Consider the following 20009-nt stretch of genomic DNA (forward strand, 5'->3'; position numbering starts at 1 on the left):
CTCTCCCAAAAAATGAAACCCTAGCCCTTAAAAATCAAGGTCAATCTCTAGAAATCCATCCAAGAACTCCAAGAACCTTCAAGGTTTTCTTTCTCAGGTATGCTTAGTGTTCATTCATGGATTCCTTTCGTCCATGAAGCCCAAGAATTATGTTTTAAACTATGAATTATGCTATTCATGCTATGTATTGATTATGTTCATGTGGTAGTTGTTGTATGATTCCCAAGTTGAAATTTTTATGTGTTTTTAGGAGAATATGTTAACATGTGAGTTGAAAACCATGAACTTTAATTGGTTATGATATGTTAATTTGATGATTATGCCTGTAACACCCCAATTTTCTATAATCAAAATGTCACACAATTCTCATGATCCCGAAGGACCACAAGATAACCTTTTTCTAATATCTGTACCTAAGCACAACATAATATAATAAAATAAATACAGACACTGGCAAAAACTTGCCATAAGGTTCAAAATATCTAAAATACACAAATCTAAAAACTGAATAATTATACATCTGTCGGAAAATACTATAGCCTGAAAGCCTCTAAATTGTTTGAACTATGGAGTTGATGGACATGTCCCCAACAAAATTTGCCTGCTGAAAATAAACTAAGTCTAATGCCATAGTAAAATAAGGATCATCCTTAAATAAAGAGGACTCACTGCTACTTCTACTACTTCTGGCTGAGTCTTGACTGCTAAGGGTGCTCTGGATCTCGCGCTTCTGAACCTATGGTATAAGACACCATAGCGCAATAGAAAAGTATGCGTCAGTACTTTGAATGTACTAGTATGCTAGATAAGGTAAGGATAAATGCAAGGGCTATATGCATGATCAATAACTAACTAAATGATATACAAGAGCTAGATTAGCATACATAAAGAATTTATAACTACTGAACATACTGTCCATACTGTGACTGAGCATACTGGGACTGAATCTGATAACTGATACTAAATATACTATCAATCTGCAGTTTCTAAACATACTAAAATTCTGAGTATCTAAAGCTACTTAAACTGAAATCTGAGTTTACTGATGCTAACTGACTTTATAAGTGATCAGGCCTATCTACCGAGTGATCTCTAATCATTCTGATAGGAATAATAATTGAAGAAATTTGAGATCAAAACTATTTAGAGGGTGACCTCTAAATTAGCTGTTAAGGATAATGATTAACTGAGATTGAGATCAGGCCTATCCAACGGCTGATCTCTAGATCAGTTGGTACTGATACTGACATACTTTATTTGAGACCAGTCTTATCTAGCGGGTGGTCTATGAGTCTGTGGAACTATCTAAGTTCCTTACTGAGTTGAGTGATTGTATCTGACAGTCCTGAATTTCTAAATTTCTATTCTGAAGATTGAGACTAAAATTATGGCTATAACTGTGGGAGTTCTCACTTAACCGACATACCCCAAATCTAATCTAGTGGGGTCAAACCTGTAACCCCAGCTAGAAGGGTGTTTACATACTTCTGGAGTTTAGGGATTGCTGCTAACGACTCTGTTTCTCTAATGGGAAAGTCGTCAGCCCTGCACTCACTCGGTGCTAGCTCCTACTCCCAATTGAAGGACTCTGAACTGATTCTTAACTAAGCTGAATTTGTTACTGATCATGTTTCTTTACTAATCTAACTGAGTTCACTTGGTTCCATTATATGACGAAATACTTATTAATACTACTTTGTGTCTGAATGTGACTGAGTTCTGTGACTTACTAAGCTTTACTAAAATTTGAACTGAGTACTGATCTTGATTAGATTGAATACTGAAACTGGATTGAACTTGTACTTAGATTACTGAATTTCCTTAATGTTCTATCACTGACTGAATTCTATGGATCATAGCACGACTGAGATTATCTTGAGACTGATTCAGCTCTAGACCACCAGCTAAGTTTTTTGGTATAAATACCACCAGGACTCGATAGTAAATAAATAAGACAGGACCACACTTGAATATCATAACAATGGGCTTTTATTTACAACACAATCCATACGATATCTCATCAATTAATTAAATGTCCTAAACATGTAAATGCATAGGGTATGCATACTAATATCTTATAGTTGTTCAACAAGGAATACACATGGACAATAATGCATGCAACTTATCGTAATACATTCACTAAGGTATTTTAACAAACGCTTGGCATGCACTAGTTATTACATAATTGGGGATTTCATACTTAACATGCTAAAAAGGCACTATTCTTTTTACTTAAGCATTCTGTCAAACATATGGGGAGCATGCTTTGGTTATACCACAAATTCTATACTTAATTATCATGAATATATCAATATCATGCAACTTGAAATGATTTTATCATGAGGATCACATAGTAGGATCAAAGCTCGAATCTTTGAAATCAAGTCATGAATTAAAACTCATCCACAACATGAACTTCAATTTCTATTTACAAAAATCATGACAATCTCATAAATATATAATCTTGAATTTAGAAAAGGATTCTTGAACCTCTTGGGTGAAAGGAACCTAAGAATCAACATCTAACATGCCTCAAAAGCTTTAATCTTGAAAGAGAATGACTTTTCTTGAATGTTCTTGAATTGGGAATGATAATATCTTGGTTTTCTTGGAGGAGAACTTTAATCTTGTTCTTGGGTGATGATCTTGAGAGAAAAGCCAAATTTGTTTGTTCTTGAGATTGGAGAGGATTTAAGGGTTTTTAAAACTGATCTATGATGGTTATTTACATGATTTTGAGGATTTAAGTCGTGAAAGGTGAAGGAAAAGTCCAAAATACCCCTATGAAATAGCTTCCTAGTGGCTGAAATTCTCGACTGACGACCAAGGCTGATAAGCCGTCAGATCTGTGATAGCCCATTAGCCCAGGTCATCACCTAGGACCATAAATTGATGGGTTTTTGCCTAAGGCTAACGACATTAGCTGGTAAGTTGTCAGTAATGTGATAAGTCATCAGAAATGTCATCACTCAGTTTCCAGGCTTACATGCGGGATTAAAATGGGCATAACCTTTTGCTCCGTTATCGGATTTGGGAAAAATTGGTATCATTTGAAAGATAATTCAATTATATATCTGTTGGTGGGTCGTGAGATCAAAAATTTATATTATAGCAAGAGATATTACCATTTGAAGTTGACTATACCAATATCCTTTCCAAGAATTCAATCGGTAAGGAATGTTTTGATTCGTCTAATAGATAGGATGTATTTGGAGCCTTAATATACATCAACCTTGATAATAAAACTACCAAATAACTAGAATTAATTTCTCATGAGCTTGAAGCATGGTTCTACTAACTGTTGGGAATCTTAGGGTATTACAATGCCATGCCCTAAGTCATGCACCATAAGTGTTTGACCAAATGCCTAAGAAACTAGAAAATTATGTAATATAGCTCAATTGTGACTTAATTGATGGATTCATGTTTTACCATTATGTTCAAAGAACTCCCATGCTATAAATGTGCCTTGTAAATGTTTGTTGGATTGTCATGATTTAGCCTTATGAAATTGTACCATGTTTACATGCAATCCTATTCATGTATAAGTTTGTGATAACCATGTACTTCATGAAATCCCTAACTTATTGTATTATGGATTGTTGATGTTGGTTATGTATTCAAGAATCTCAAACCTTGTCAGTTTCCTTCTATTGATTCCTGGGGGTACTAGTACCCGATAATTTAGATGTGTGCCTAGAGCCAGTGTCATGTTTTCACAATATCCTCAGTCAAGCCATGTTCAGTAGAATTTAGCCAGTTATGTGACTCAAAAAAATTTAGTAAACTCAGTAATCCCAGTAAATCTTAGAAAGCTCAGTAATTCAGTAATTTCAGTAGTATTCTGTCAGTCAACAAAAATCCATTAACTCAGTCCAGTTCAAGTTAGTTAATTATGTGCAGTATCTATTCAGATGGGAGTAGGAGTTAGCACCGAGTGATCCCAAGGATGGAAACTCACCTGTTATTAGAGGGTGTGATTCTTAGAAGCAATCTTTGTGCTCTAGAACTACATAGCTAGCGTAGGTTGAGACATCATAATCTCTTATATGAGGGTAGATGAGGTGGCTTAACCTGTATATGAGGGTCCTACCATTCTCTTTGGAGTAACCTTTTATATGAGGATCACTCACAGTTTGTCCTCAACAGTGGCGCGGTATTGACACTCTTCCAATTGGGGTTACAGATTAGGCCTCAACTCAACCATAATGGCATATTAGGGGCATGTTGGTTAGATGCCTACTTACTACAGTTATAATTGCAGAATCAGTCTTAGTAATAAAACTTAGATAGTTCTTCAGAATTTTTGGACTGTCAGATACAGTCAACTCAGAATAGTACGAAACTTAGTTATTTCCATCAGAACCTAGACTGTTAGATACAGTCTCTCAGTATCAGTTATTTTAGTTATATCAGTAATCAGTGACTCATGTTATCAGTAATTAGATTCAGTAATCATGCTATCATGAATTCAGTTTCAGTCTCTTATTCATGCATGTATTCTCACGTTCATGTTATATAGTCAGTTAGCATTGTTTATGCATTTCAACCATTTGCATTCATCTTATCTCACTTGCTTACCAGTACATTCAAACGTACTATGTATTTGTGCTATGGTGTTTTATACAGTAGGTTCAAAAGCACGAGCTCTAAAGTATCAGTAGCATTCCAGTACTCAGCAATCAGAGTCAGTAGTGAGTACTCATCCTTCGAGGACATAAGCATTATTTAATTATTTCAGTACTTGCAGTTAGTTGGGGACATGTCCCATCAACTCCTTATTCAGACAGTTAGAGGCTTTTCAGACTATCATGATTAGACAGTTATTTAAGTTGTTTTGGATATTTCATACCCCACCCAGATGTTATATTTTATCAGATATTATGTCTCAGTTTTGAACCTTATGGCCTTTCAGCCTTTATTTTTACATTTATATAGTATGTTATGAAATGTTCAGGTACAGATATTAGTAATGGGTTAGTTTGTGGTCCTTTGGGGATATGAGCACTGTGTAGCATTCCGGGAACTAGATTCAGGGAGTTACAACACAACAATTCCCCAGACTTCTTCGTGCTACAAAATTTAAAATCACAAGCTGGGTACACATGATACTTATACAATACAACCTTATCTAACAACATGTTATCTTGGGTTCAACTTATTCTTATAAGACTATCACTCTTATCATCTTAATGATTCAACCACAATTCATCATTTTTAACGCTAGTCCTCAAGTATATATATATCACCATTTATCCACTCCTTTTCTTTCACAAATTACCAACCTAAGCCATTTCACACATCACATCAAGCCTACTAGTTAGTCCACAAAACATGCATAATTAATCTTAAGCCATTATTCTCACCAAGACACTCCACACCTAAACTTCACATCTATAGTTCAACCATGTTGTCTATCCTCAATTATATACCACCGGTAAGGCATGACACATTCTATACTAGCCCATCAAATTGGGGAAATCAACCAAAATACTTCACTTCACCAAGCTACTACCTACAATCACAACCCCGCCACAACCACATTATCACAACTCAAAATCCACTACATACCTTCTCACATAAAGTACTAGCTTACTGCTACTTAAAGAAAAAGACCATCAAAGGGGTAAAGTCACATAATAGGATTAGTCGATCTTAATCTTATAATATAACCCATTTCAATCTTATCAACATAGTCTAATTTCTCACATCATACTTACTTACCTAATCAAACATCACAATGATATTCAAAATGTAATAAACACAAATGAGTCTCTACCTACAACTTGTTAACTAATCTACCCCTTTTTATTCACAACCTATAACTGATTTCTAGAACCACCATAACTATCCACTCTAGGATCTTCGAACAAATAATAATCATAGCCAACCACTTTCTTTACAGACTACCATATAATCTACAAATATTGCATCCTCCTCAATCCACGATTATACAGCTAAAACTATTTATTTACACAAATGTCACCCTCACTTTGACTTCTAGCCTTGTGACTTCATGTCACCAAATTTTGGACCATCTTACTACCAATAGGTCATGATATTTTAACATACACTACTACTAGGGTAAAATATAGTTCCGACATTTTTCTACATATCATTCTCCTTATGCAAGACATCTGCAGTAAGAATTTCGAAAGGGGCTGGATAAATGTTTATACTAGAATCAATACACCTTGAAGCACTAACAGACTCCTCTTATATCCTTGCATAATTTTATAATCTTTTATGACTCAATCAGAAAAGGATAACATCATTTGAATTCTAAATTTTTGTACTTGAATCACCTCAAAGAAATGAGACGTGACTAAGAACATTGGAGTAAGAAAGGAATTAGGATAGCTTTACTTTCGTATAGATGACGCTATAGCATGAACTAGAGTATGAAAGAGGAACACTCTAACTCCATAGCACAAACTAAAACATGAAGAAAGAGAAACATTCCTAAATGCCTTGTAGACTCCTACTTATAAGTGCAACACGCTACTCACCCATAAATCGGACTCTACCTAACACAATTTTGCATACACCCTGGGACCATGAACCTGGCTTTGATACCAAGTTTGTCACAACTAAAGTTGAGACCTTGGTCGTGATGGGCATCTCGAACCATGAAGGCCTGGATGCCCCTTTCCCTTTGGCAATCTTTTGCAACGCTAATACAATTAAAAGAAATACAGAAGAAAATATAGTACGGAATCATGGTTAATCTCATAAATCAACAAAATAGTTCAAAAAGGAAAATTTTGAAAATTCTAAACATGTGACAACCATCTGTGAAATCTCTAACATTACATTAGCCATCATATGTCTGAGACAAATCTAGGACAAGGCCCCAGTAGACCATAAAAAGAAAGAAATATTAAAATCTAAAAATCAGGCCTTCCAAAAAAATGAAGGCTCGGCAACTGCAACTTCTGACACACACAGATCTACTACTGTATGGGACCGCGAAACTGTGCCTTGGATCATGGAATATAGGGGCTCAATACAGATGTAGTGGTATGTGAAATAACTCAAAATAATAGGTTTTTATACAAAATAAATGTGAGAATTTCATATAGTTAATAACCATTATATGTAAGTAAAAATACATGAGCATACTTTAGTGACTCCAAGGTACTTCTTTGAAAACATGACTCACTCTTTATCTTAATCCTGAGATAGATGGTACACCTAACATTTCTATGATCCCACGGACTATATGAAATCCGTACTTAACTCGGCGGCCAAGCCCCCAATCTAAGTATGACACAAGGATTGGAGTCCTAATTTCTATTCTAGTATACCAGTGTCTGAAGGAAAAGTATACATTGGCTTTAACCAATCATGTCACCCAAATCAGCAAATTCAGTTATTCCAGCGATGAGCCCTTACACTCTAATTCCTTCTTCGGGTAACCATCTACCTCTCTTTAAGCCCAATTTTAGTTATTTAAAACCACTAATCATACATTCAAAACACTGATCATTTATTCTGTTAAGGGCATAGTATCACCGGGTATCATTATACCCTGACTTACAAGTCCACATCAGATCCAATTCACAGCCCATCATATTCAAAATATGCACATGACCACCCAAAATTTCATAACATCACAATCGGGTTATCACTTTGAATTCTCAAGAAAACTTAGGCACTTATCATCTCTTTTCAAGATTCAAAACATGTGGTGGTCATTTTAATTTACTCAATCACAGGCAAGTCTTTCCCTTTTAAAGCTAGAATATTGTTATGACAAGAAACTCCCTCTCATTATATATAAACCATGTCAAACACTATGAAATTGAGAAGATCAATTTTAAATCTTAAGACATGCATTTCAAATCATTCACAATGAAAAAGGTAAACTTTAGTTCACAACAAGAGAGGAAATTCATACTCATGCTCTCAATTAATCTTACAAACATGCACAAAATCATATATATAGTTTTAATTCAATTTTAATGAAATGTAATTCAACTCAACATATATTTCCATCAAAATAGTCCCATGATGCATAATCATTCAAAAGTCATATCATATACTTCATTATAAATCAAAATTGGGGATCTTTAATCTTTACAAAATATTTGAACTTATGCCCAAGGTTTTTAGAGTAGTCCCACATACCTTATATTATTAGTTTCGAAGAGTGGATCCCTAGCCTTGACTCCTTTCTTGAAGATCTTGACTTAGAAGAAGAGTTCTTGATCTATGGGAGGGAAGTTAGGGTTTTGATTTTTAGAGGAAGAGTGAATAATAGGCAATTTTGGCTTCTTGAGGCTGATATGCTTTGTTAAAGACGGATTTTGGGTGAGGGTAAGTGACCAAAATGCTCCTAGTCCCATTAGGAACTGAAATAATGCGTAAAACAGCTTTAAATTCGCATCTGATTTCATGTCGGGGAGCAGTCGACGCGACGCATCAAGATCGCGTCGGCTTACTATCTCACACGGAAAATGCCATAACTTTTCGTTTGGTTATCAGTTTTAGACAAAATTGGTATCGTTGGAAAGCTAATTCAATTATCTACAATTTTTTAGGTCTTGGGATGCAAAATTCTCTTTGTATCAAAATTTATACATGTTTAAAATAGACCCTTATAGAATTGAATATCCAATTTGGGATGAATGAAAGGTTCTTAGCTCAACTTTATTTTACGCCGTTTCTTTGAACATTTTTCATCTCATAATCACTTCATATACTAGGTGAAATATCATGACACATGAATCTAAACATAAACCTTGAATTAGAGCTTACACACGTAGGAACGACGATTTAATTTCCAGCTCGAAAATACGGGGTGTTACATTAGCAGATGAGTGTGATCAGCAGTGTACATAAGATTTTCTTATAAGTGATGTCAAAACTTAGAGAACTGAATAAATGAATAAATCCATGTACATCATATTAGAAAAGATAATTCTACTATTCTATTAAAACTCTCCTTTACGGTTTTCACTCTTCCAAATGTATCTATAATAGATTGAAGGATGGGAAAACGGATCTCAACAGGAGACACCAGGTAATTGGTTTTAACACTTTACTACTTCAGGTCTTACATTCACTAGATATTTTTGATATTTCCAGATACTTATTTGCAAAAAGAACAGAACTTCTAGTGCTACAAGATCTAATTTTATTTTATCAAATTTGATTGAGACAAGCTTAAATGAAGTAACTAGGATAGTAATGATTCATATAGCGGACACAACTTGCTCAGTATTAAGGCATAGTCATTATTGTTCTTGTATTTTTGTGTAAAATTACTCTTTAGCTTACTTGCTTTTTGATGAGGACCATTATTATCATTAATACATTATCAAGCAAGGAAGAAAAATTGACTTTATCACAATGAAAGCTACTAAAATGCAAGATGATTGTAACTGCATAACCCTGAAAAAGTAAAAGGCAAAATGACAAGAAAAGATTCTTATAGGGGATAAGTTGGCATATAGACAACTTGCCGAGGGTGACCAATAATCATCTGTTGTCCATACAGAAACCAAGGGGAGAAATTTTAAGATGGAAAAAGGCTCAAATATGCCACTGAACTATCAGAAATGGCTCATTTATGCCATCTGTTAAAAGTTGAGCTCATTCATGCCATCGCTGTTACAAAACCAGCTCGTCCATGCCATTATTTTTTAACAGTGGTTTTCAAAACCAACATTGCCACGTGGCCTTTTATTAGAGATCCACGTCATTAATTAAAATAAGTAAAAAGGCTCAAATATGCCATTGAACTATCAGAAATGGCTCATTTACGCCATCAGTTAAAAGTTTGGCTCATTCATGCCATCGCCGTTATAAAATCAACTCACTCATGCCATTACTTTTTAATGATGGGTTTTTAAAAATAGCTTTGTCACGTGGTCTTTATTAGAAATCCACACCATTAATTAAAAAAATCAATATTAATTCCAAAATATCAAAAATTAGTTAGTATCGGGATTATTTATTTCAGCATTTATACCATAATTATGGGAGAAGTTATCTCATGTACATGGTAGGATAATTGGAATAGCAGACTTCTTTTAAGCCATTATTTGAAAATGATTTTTCAACAATGTATGCTACACTAATTCATGATGGGAGAAGTTATTCCATATGAATGGCGGGATAATTGCGATAACAGACTTCTTTTAAGTCATTATTTGAAAATGATTTTTTTAATAATGTATACTCCCCTAATTCATGATGGGAGAATGGAGAAGTTCTATAATGGTATACCTCTTTCTTTTTCTTGCTTTCCCTAATCATTCATTGGTTTATTTTCTCGCAACTTTGGAGTATATATTGGAGTCACTGGAATTAAAACTAATCAATTACTGTAGGATAGAATTTTTGAGGTTTCTATTAAGCGTAGCATTTATAATGATTTATAATCAACTAGAAATAGCCAAAGAATATACATTAATCATTATTTTTTTATTAGAAAAATAGTTGTTGTAGGAAAAAAATATTTTAATGGGTGTGGGTCAGGTTATGTTAAATGAATCGGTTATTTTTAATGGGTCTAACATATTTTAAAATTAATATTGATTTATTTTAATTAATGTCGTGGACATCTAATAAAAGGCCACATGACAAAACTATTTTTGAAAATCCACCATTAAAAAATAATGACATGGGTGACCTAATTTTATAACGACGATGGCATGAATGAGTTGAACTTTTAACTGATGGCATAAATGAATCATTTCTGATAGTTTAATGGCATATTTGAGATTTTTCCCTTATTTTAATTAATGACGTGAATCTTTAATCAAAGGCCACGTGGAAAAGCTATTTTTGAAAACCACCGTTAAAAATTAATGGCATAGATGAGGCAATTTTGTAACGGCGATGGCATGAATGAGCCAAACATTAAACTGATGGCATAAATAAGCCATTTTTGATAGTTCAATGGATATTTGAGTCTTTTCCCTATTAATAATAATGCCATCCACTTTAACATAACAGGCAAAATGAATAGTGCATTGACCAAATCTATCCAACATTACAGGCAAAAGAACCAGCACGTTCAAAGAGAAATGACCAAGATAATTACGAACCTGAGGTCCATTTGGATGAAAATATGATTGTAGTGTAGGGGTGCCTTGTGGATTAATTACAACAGACTGATGTCCTGTAAATGACGCACCAACCTGAAAAATATATGTGAACAACAATTAACAACATAACAGCCTCACCCCTAAGGAAAATTGGCTACTATTCTTTACACTATATGCTACTATCCTTCTAACTTTACTTCTTTTCTTTGTCTTGATAGTTGGAGTTTAATAGAGTAGAGGCAGATTAAAAATTTGAAAACAAATTAACTTTAAAACTTATAATACTTTTGAAATTATAAGTTCATCATGTAATTCGAAGAACGGTGATTTGTCTTGATGTCAACACCAAAGGATGATGCTTTACAGCTAAATATGTCCATGGCTTCATAAAAGACTTCATTTTTGCAATAGAAACTCAAAAAGAATTAGGTCAAAATCATAAAAGAAAACACAAACCTTAAAATTCCCAAAGTGAATCAATTGAAGGAAAAATATGAGAGAAATTAAAGCACAAAATTAGTCCTAATAGCAAATTGAAGAGCAAATTCAGTCTGATATTGAAGTGTAAATCGGATATGGTTTACCTTTAACTCACAAAAATGCAATCTCCTAAAAATAGAACTGGAATTGAAGTCGTCGAGAAGACCACGATGGCCGGTGAGTAAGACTGACTTTTACCACCATCAAACAATCTGACGGATACCAAAAGTACTATTTCAACAACTATCAAGCTGCCACTGTCTACCAATTTTTAGGTTGTAACAGAAGAAGAGAGCTCCTTAGGATTAAAATCACAAATTGAGCCAAAAATATGCGAATTGATTAAGATTTCATTGTAACTGATTCGGAGGTAAAGAGATCCTAGTATTTAAATCTCATATGGAACTTTGTTTGTTATGAATAGAGGTTAAAGAGGAAATAAATAAAGAAGAGGGAGAGAACAATATTAACTTCAACTTAAAATAAAGGGTCGGGATTTATTTTCGATTAATGAAAAGCAATGGTTGAGATAAATTTGGAGGTTGTCATCAACAGACTATGGAGAGAGGGACGTTCATAAATTCCAGTAATTATCATACTTCTCCTATTCTTTTATCTCTCTTCTATTCTTCTCTTCTTCTTATCCAAGTTCCCTTTTTAACTCTCTCCTTCTACTCTTTTTTTTTTTTGTAGATTTAAGCTATCAATGGAGATCCACTTTTTTATTTTATGTCTATTTTAGCTCCAACTAGATGTAATTGTAATTTCCTTTTATATATTAGAAAATAGTCCCAAAAAAAACCTTTATCAGCTTATTAGAATTTAGCCCTTAATTTGCAATTAAAGTTTTTAGTTGATAACAATTTGGTATCAGAGCCATGGTTCTGCAACTTTTTTAAGTGTGAACTATAGCTGAAGGAATGAGGATGAAAACAATGGATGGAAAACTACAACAACGTGATCAGTTATTGGATGGAATAATGAAATAGTAACGAGGTATGCTCAATACTCAAATTAGAATTCAAGGTACCCTTGAGTTGATTTCGGATCGTTTGACTTAGTTGGTGAGAAGACTACCTAGAGAGAATAAAGGTTCTCTTCTAGGAGGTGATGGGTCGCTACCAGTACTTGGGCTTGATGGCAGAGCTGCAAGACCTTAGGTGGTAGTTCCTCTTCCTATGTGAGAATTATCAATATTTGAAGGTCATGATCCTAAGTGTGGATTCGTAAGTGCGAAAGGTATTTTCAAATTTATAAGGTTCCCCATAACATAAAGGTAGATGGGTCTACCTTGTATTTGAGTGTTGTAGGTGAACTATGGTATAACTCACTATGGTGAGTAGGGGTGCAGTCAATTGGGCTGAGTTTAAAGAAAAATTGTGTGTGATGTTTGGGATATTGGGTTAGATGATATAGTAGAAGAATTCAATAAGATTGAACAAACGAGAAGTGTAGATGAATTTCTGGAGAAGTTTGAGGACTTAAAGGCTCAAATAATAATCAGGAATCCTACTCTTAATGAGGCTCATTTTTTTTGTCTAGTTTTATGGGTGCGTTTAAGGAGAAGATAATGTCTGTTGTTAAAATGTTTAAATCTAATACACTAGGCTATTCCATCCAACAAGATAGAATGCAAGAGAAGGCTATTAAAGCTACACAAAATAAGGCTAAGACTATAGTGAACTCTAGCCCATTGGTTAATCCTCTGGTAGCAAGGGTTAGAGGGGTGGCTAATCCCAAGTCTAGTTCACATATGTTAAGTCTTGGTGTTATGAGTATAGGAAAGCCAATCACCGTTGTTTCAAGTATGGAGAGAAATGCTAGTCAGGTCATAAATGCAAAATTAAGCAACTGCAATGTAAGGTGGGCACCAATAAAGTGTTGCCTCAAGATAAAAAACAACTAAACTGTAAGAATGATGGAGGCTCTAATGGCGCAGATGATTTGACAAAATTAGTTAAGATAGAGATATTAGATGAGGTAGAGATCAGAGACGTTTTCTGTTTGAATGAACTATGAGACAGTAGTGATGGAGTTAGTACAATCTTGGTTGGAGGGGTTATTAAGAATAGATCATTAACAGTGCTAATTGATTCAAGAATCACTCATAGGTTTGTTAATGAAGTAACCATAGTAGAGGATGGTTATTAGTCTATTCACACTAATCCCATCAGAGCTACTGTGGCTGGTGGAAATTACATGTACTATAGCTCAACTTACCCCAATTTTACTTGGAAAATGTGAGGAAAAACTTTCAAGGAAGACTTGAGGGTTCTTAACCTTGGAGGTTGAGACAATTTTTTTGGAAATGACTGGATAAAGAAGTTCAATCCACTAAATTTTATTGTGAAAAAAGGTGTGTTACAGTAGGCAAAAAGGGCAACAAGGTAGTGTTATATGCTATCCCTGAGAATAGTCAACTTAGCATCATCAGTGGAAGAACACTAGGTAAATTAATTAGGAAGGGCTAAGCTGTGCTGACTCACCTCTTCCACATAGAGTCAAGTGGTGAGTACAAGAAAGAACAGGTAAATAACACCATTGTTGACTTACACACTTGATATTAGGATATGTTTAGTGAGCCTAAATCCCTGTCCCGCCAAGAGAATTTAATCATTGAATTTCCCTTAAACCTTGAACTTCAGATGTGAGATTGTGAACATACAAATAAAATTATTACTAAAAATAAGAGCTAGAGAAACAAGTCACTAAAATGTTGAGCAATGAGATTATTAAGTATAGTTAGTCATCCTTCTCATCCCCATCTTTGCTAGACTAGAAAAAGTATGGGACATGACGATTCTGTGTTAATTACAAGGTTCTTAATGTGTAATGCCCCAAAAGTTTCCAAGCTAAAATTTGTCCCTAAAAGTATCAGGCATGGGATTTTAGAGTTAATTATACTCAATTCCCTATGTAATTCTTTAAATTTTAACTTTTCATTACGTAGGTGACTAAATAATCTTTCTGTTAATATAAGATTCGTCCAAAATGGACACCCGGTGAGGGAGTTATGGATATTTTATATGCTAGTCATAATACATCATCATTCAGGTGTTTATCGTGTCACGAAAGATTCCAATTTTGTATTAGTCAATTTCCAGTGAGACTCTGTGATCGTAGCGCATCACGGAGTGAGACAATTTCCTAATTGGCAATTTCCAGTGAGCCACCACAATTGTCACGCGTTGCGGTGGCCCATAAAATCGGGCAGCAGTTATATTTTTACTCCATCTCATTAACGGTAAAAATGGTACTTCTCCAAGCCCTTATCATCTCTAACATGGGGTTTAATCCCAAGAATACCAAAGTAAGTTTATTTTCATCAAAATCTTTCAAGAAACTCCATTAGGGTTTCAGAATAAAAGTCCTCATAGCTCAAGATTTAACCGTGGGTTTTAGAAAATAATTGGAGATATGGAATCCTCGCATCGTAGGCTCCAAGAATCATCCATTTACTTTCTAAAATAAAGGTACGTGGGGTTGTCTCAAATTTCATGGGCATGATTTTTTAAAAGAATTTATAGAAAACCTTACTATCTATATGTATATATATGTTTTTACAAGTGGGGTTTTGTTTTAATATCAATAACCTATTTTGTGATATGGTTTTTAAAGAAATATTGGAATATCATGGGGTTGTTGGCTTGCATATATTTCAATTATTGAATTGTGAACATGTGATCTGAATTTTGAAATGGTGCAATGTATATGAATTGTGAATTCTTTAAATCCCCCATGACAATGTCTAATACCCCACAATATACTTGTGTTAAACCATCGATAGCATGAGTTTTTGGAATTGACATGATATTACTCATAAATGATAAAGTTTCTTGAAACCATTACATTTTGAGAACCATGGTGCATGTGTTTGATGTGTGTGAAAGTTTTAGATTTGTGCATGTTATAAATGGCATGAAAAGTTGGGGAATTTATGTGGTACTGTGACTTGAAAGTCAATGGTATGATGATACCATATAAATGTATGCCATGACAGAGTTAGAGTTTGATTTAAGAGAGTTAGATGGTTACCCAAAGAAAGTATGTGTTGAAAGACTCTATGCTAGAAACCGTGCCTTACCGACACGGGATTATGGTACCATGCTTTGTGATCCTATGTACCTTGATTCATGTCCTCCCAAATTGGGAATATGGTTAGGTGCCCTTCTTTGTGATCTTGTGCACTACCATTACATGTTGACTTGATTAGGGATTTTGACACCCTATTGTGTGATCTTGCGTGTCCCCCTTATAAATACTCCAATCCTTGCGGCAAACATGGATTGGGGGATTGGTCGCCGAGTCAATGGTAGATTCCATATAGCCCATAGAATTATAGATTGTAGGGTGTACCATCTAGCTTAAAAGTAAGACAAAGAGTGAGTCATGGTTTCAAATAAATGTTTCAAGGTCTTTAAAATGCCCATGTGATTTCTTACTATATGATATATTTATGAACTGTTTTAAATTACTTTCATATATGTTGATTATAAATGATTATTTTGGATTAGCTCTGTGTACCAGTACATCTATATTGACCCCTTCCCCCTCCAACCTCTCAAGTTCTAAGGCACAGTCTAGGGGTCAAGATAAGCAGTAGATAATTTAGACAACAGAAGAGCTTATGCAGTGGTGAGCCTTCTATATTCCGGAATGCCTAATGCCTTATAGATATTCATCATTCTATAGTTTTTGTCTTTTGGGGGCCTTGTCCCAGACTTCAAATAGTATTGTTTTCAGATTTAGTAGAATTTCACAGACTGAGTCAGATGTTATTTAGATATTGTTAGAGTTTTCCTTCATTGTTAAACTAATTTCAGAGTATGGCCATGTTTCTGTATTCGATTTATAATTCCGCATTTCTCTGTTATTATATGAATGTTGTGCATAATTACCAGATAGAGTGAGACATCCGGGCCTTCATGGGTCGGATGTTCATCACAGCTAGGCCCTAGTTCAGGTTATGACAAACTTGGTATCAAAGCCAGGTTGTGGTCCAAAGGTGTCAGTAAAATCGTGTCGGGTAGAGTCTTGTTTATGGGTTTGTAGCACGCCACACTTATAAGTAGGAAGCTACTAGGTGTTTAGGAAAGTGTTTCCCCTATTTGTGATTTAGTTTGTGCTTTAGAGTCTGAATTAGAACTGTCCCCTAATTAGTGATCCATTGGATTTCTGAAAACAGTTATGCCTCCTCGTCGTTCCAGAAACTAGGATACTCAGGATAATGAATTCTTCCCCACTCATGGCATACTAACCCATAACAGTGCCCACACCCCAGAACTTGTTCCTACTCCGGGAGTACATCTAGTCTCGACCAGTCCTCTTTGAGCTCTGAGTACAAATGTTAACCATCCCTAGTCTACTCAGAGGGACATATCAAATGTAGAATTCAAGCAGTCCATTCACATACTTGCACAACTCGTAGCCACATAGACTCAGAGGTCAGAAGATACTGGGTCTGTATCTATCACTTCTGAGGCCACTAGGGTGGGCTAATTCATGAGAATGAACCCGCCCAAATTTTCTTGCACCAAAGTAGAAGAGTACCCCCAAGAGTTCATAGATAAAGTGAAGAAGATTTTTAGAGTTATGCATGTGGATTAGGTGGAAGGGGTTGAGTTAGTAGCATACTAACTTAAGGATGTAGCAAACCAATGGCACAATGAGTGGGAGGATGTGAAAGGGGAGACTGTTGAGCCCACAATTTACGATAAGTTCGTGGGAGCTTTTCTTGAATGATTCTTTCCTCTAGAGTAAAGGAAAGCCAAAGTAGAGGAATTTATGAATCTTATACAAGGGAAGATGAGTGTCCATAAGTATACTTTGAAGTTTAATCAACTAGCTCGTTATGCACAAAAAATGAAAGGAAATATAAGGGCCCGAATGAGAAAATTTACATCCGGCCTTTCCGATGATCTAGCACTTGAATATCAAGGGGCAATGCTAATAAGGAGGTAGACTTTGCTAGACTGTCAGTCCACATAGAATAGGTAGAAGATAAGAAAAAGAAAATGTCTTAATCTAGAGAGAAAAACAGGTAGAAGAAGAGAGCCAGAAAAATATATCAGAACCACAGTCAGCCACAGAGCGGTAACTGGGGTAGTAAATGGAAAAATAAAAATTTTTGAGGTAAGGCACAGTTTGCTGCTAGTGCCCCAAGCCTAGACCCCTTGTTGATAGGAGATATCAGAGTTTTCAAACTAGTCAGGGACCCAAAGCTCAAGATACTTAGTCGTAGGGCAGTGTGGCACATCTCGATAGATATTTTCCACAATGTAACACCTACGGGAAGGATCATCCTTGAAAGTGTTACTTCGAGAGGAGAAATTGTTATTCCTGCGATCAGGTAGGACACTTTCAGAGAGATTGCCCTGATACAGGAATTAATGTTGGGGAGCTAAGTGACAGGTGAATTCTTCTGCACCATCACCTCAGAAGGGATCCACTTCAACTGCCAGGAGCAGTTGCAACCAGCTATATGCTTTAACCAACTTCCAGGAGGCAGAGGCTTCTCCAGATGTGGTTACCGGTATGTTACAAATCTTTTCTCGTGATGTATCTATGTAGGTTGATCCTGGCTCTACCTTATATTATGTGACCCCATATGTGGCTGTTGGTTTTAGATTTAAGTCCGAAGTCATTACAGATCCTTTCTCTGTTTCCACTCTGGTGGGTGATTTTGTTATGGCTAGGAGGATATATAAAAATTCTGTAGTGTCTATTCTTAGCCGAGATACTGTGGCAGATCTTATAGAGCTTTATATAGTTGATTTTGATGCTATCCTATGAATGGACTGGCTCCATTCGTGTTATGCTACACTAGACTATGGAACTCGGAAGGTTACCTTTTATTTTCTGAATGAGCCAGTAATAGAGTGGGAAGGTCACTCTTTAGCACCTAAAGGTCACTTCATATCTTATCTCAGGGCCCGTAAACTCATTTCCAAAGGTTGCTTGTATCATCTTATTCGGGTTAAATATTCTAACACAAAAAGTCTTTCTCTTAAGGCTGTTCCTGTAGTGAATGAATTCCCAGAAGTTTTTCCAGATAATTTCCTAGGAATTCCACCTCATAATGAGATAGGTTTAGGAATTAATGTATTGCCAGATACCCATCCTATTTCTATTTCTCCATATCGAATGGCTCCTGCAGAGTTAAAAGAGTTGAAAGAACAGCTAGCAGATCTCCTAGATAAAGGTTTTATCAGACCTAGTATTTCTCCTTGGGGTGCACCTGTACTCTTCATGCGGATGAAAGATGGTTCCCTGCGTATGTGCATAGATTAGCGCCAGTTGAATAAGGTCACAGTGAAAAATAAATATCCTCTTCCTAGAATAGATGACCTTTTTTATCAGCTTGATGGTGCTAAGTGTTTTTGTAAAATAGACCTTTGCTCGGGGTATCACCAGTTGAAAGTTAGGGATTCATACATTCCTAAAATAACTTTCCGAACCAGATTTGGTCATTATGAATTCTTGGTCATGTCCTTCGGGTTGACTAATGCGTTTGCAACTTTCATGCACCTAATGAACAGGGTTTTCCGTTAGTTCCTTGACCTATTTGTCATAGTTTTTATCAATGACTTCTTGATCTACTCCAAAAGTGGGGAGGACCATGCCAATCACCTCCAGACTATTGTTCAGACTCTCAAAGATCATAGGTTGCATGTGAAATTCTCTAAGTGTGAATTCTAGCTGAATACTGTTTCTTTCTGGGGGCATATTATGTCTAGTGAGGGGATTCGGCTTGATCCCTAAAAGGTTGAGGCAGTAAGGAAATGGCCCAGACCCATGACTCCAACCGATATTCAGAGCTTCTTGGGTTTGGTGGGTTATTACATAAGATTCGTAGAGAGTTTTTCTTCCATAGCTGGACCACTTACTAAGTTGACTCACAAAAAAGGTAAAATTTTTCTGGTCTGACTCTTGTGAGAGTAGTTTTGAGAAGCTGAAAGACAAGTTGACTACTGCTCCTATTTTGACTCTTATAGAGGGTACAGAAGGTTTTGTTGTGTACTGTAATACATCCTGAGTGGGACTTGGGTGTGTTTTTATGCTGCACGGTAAGGCAGTGGCTGATGCATCTCGGCAGTTGTAGGTGCATGAACGAAACTGCCCTACTCATGAATTAGAATTAGCGATTTTGGTTTTTGTACTTAAGATTTGGAGGCACTATTTGTATGTGGCACATGTTGTTATATTTATAGACCATAAGAGTTTACAATATGTTTTCTCGCAAAAAGAGTTGAATCTCAGGCAGAGACGATGGTTGGAACTTTTAAAAGACTATGACATAAGCCTGCACTATCATTCGGGTAAGGCAACTATGGTAGCCGAAGCCCTCAGTAAATTGTTTATGGGTAGCCTCTCTCATGTTGAGGAAGGGAAGAGAGAAATAGTGAAGGATGTTTATCAACTTGCAAATTATGGAGTGCGACTTTTAGATTTTGAAGATGGAGGTATGGTGGT

The 20009-nt window shown here is 35.6% G+C and overlaps 1 long non-coding RNA gene across 1 annotated transcript; it reads right to left on the reverse strand.

Moving 5' to 3' along the window:
- Window positions 1-477: 477 nt before the first annotated feature.
- On the reverse strand, window positions 478-11925 carry LOC124897859. Its single transcript, XR_007054806.1, has 3 exons — window positions 11642-11925; window positions 11058-11150; window positions 478-736 (listed from the first exon to the last, which is right to left on the reverse strand). It is a non-coding gene; the product is annotated as an uncharacterized LOC124897859 (long non-coding RNA).
- Window positions 11926-20009: the final 8084 nt, after the last annotated feature.

Source organism: Capsicum annuum, chromosome 4 (genome assembly GCF_002878395.1).
Source record: "Capsicum annuum cultivar UCD-10X-F1 chromosome 4, UCD10Xv1.1, whole genome shotgun sequence".
In the NCBI taxonomy this organism is placed as follows: domain Eukaryota; kingdom Viridiplantae; phylum Streptophyta; class Magnoliopsida; order Solanales; family Solanaceae; genus Capsicum; species Capsicum annuum.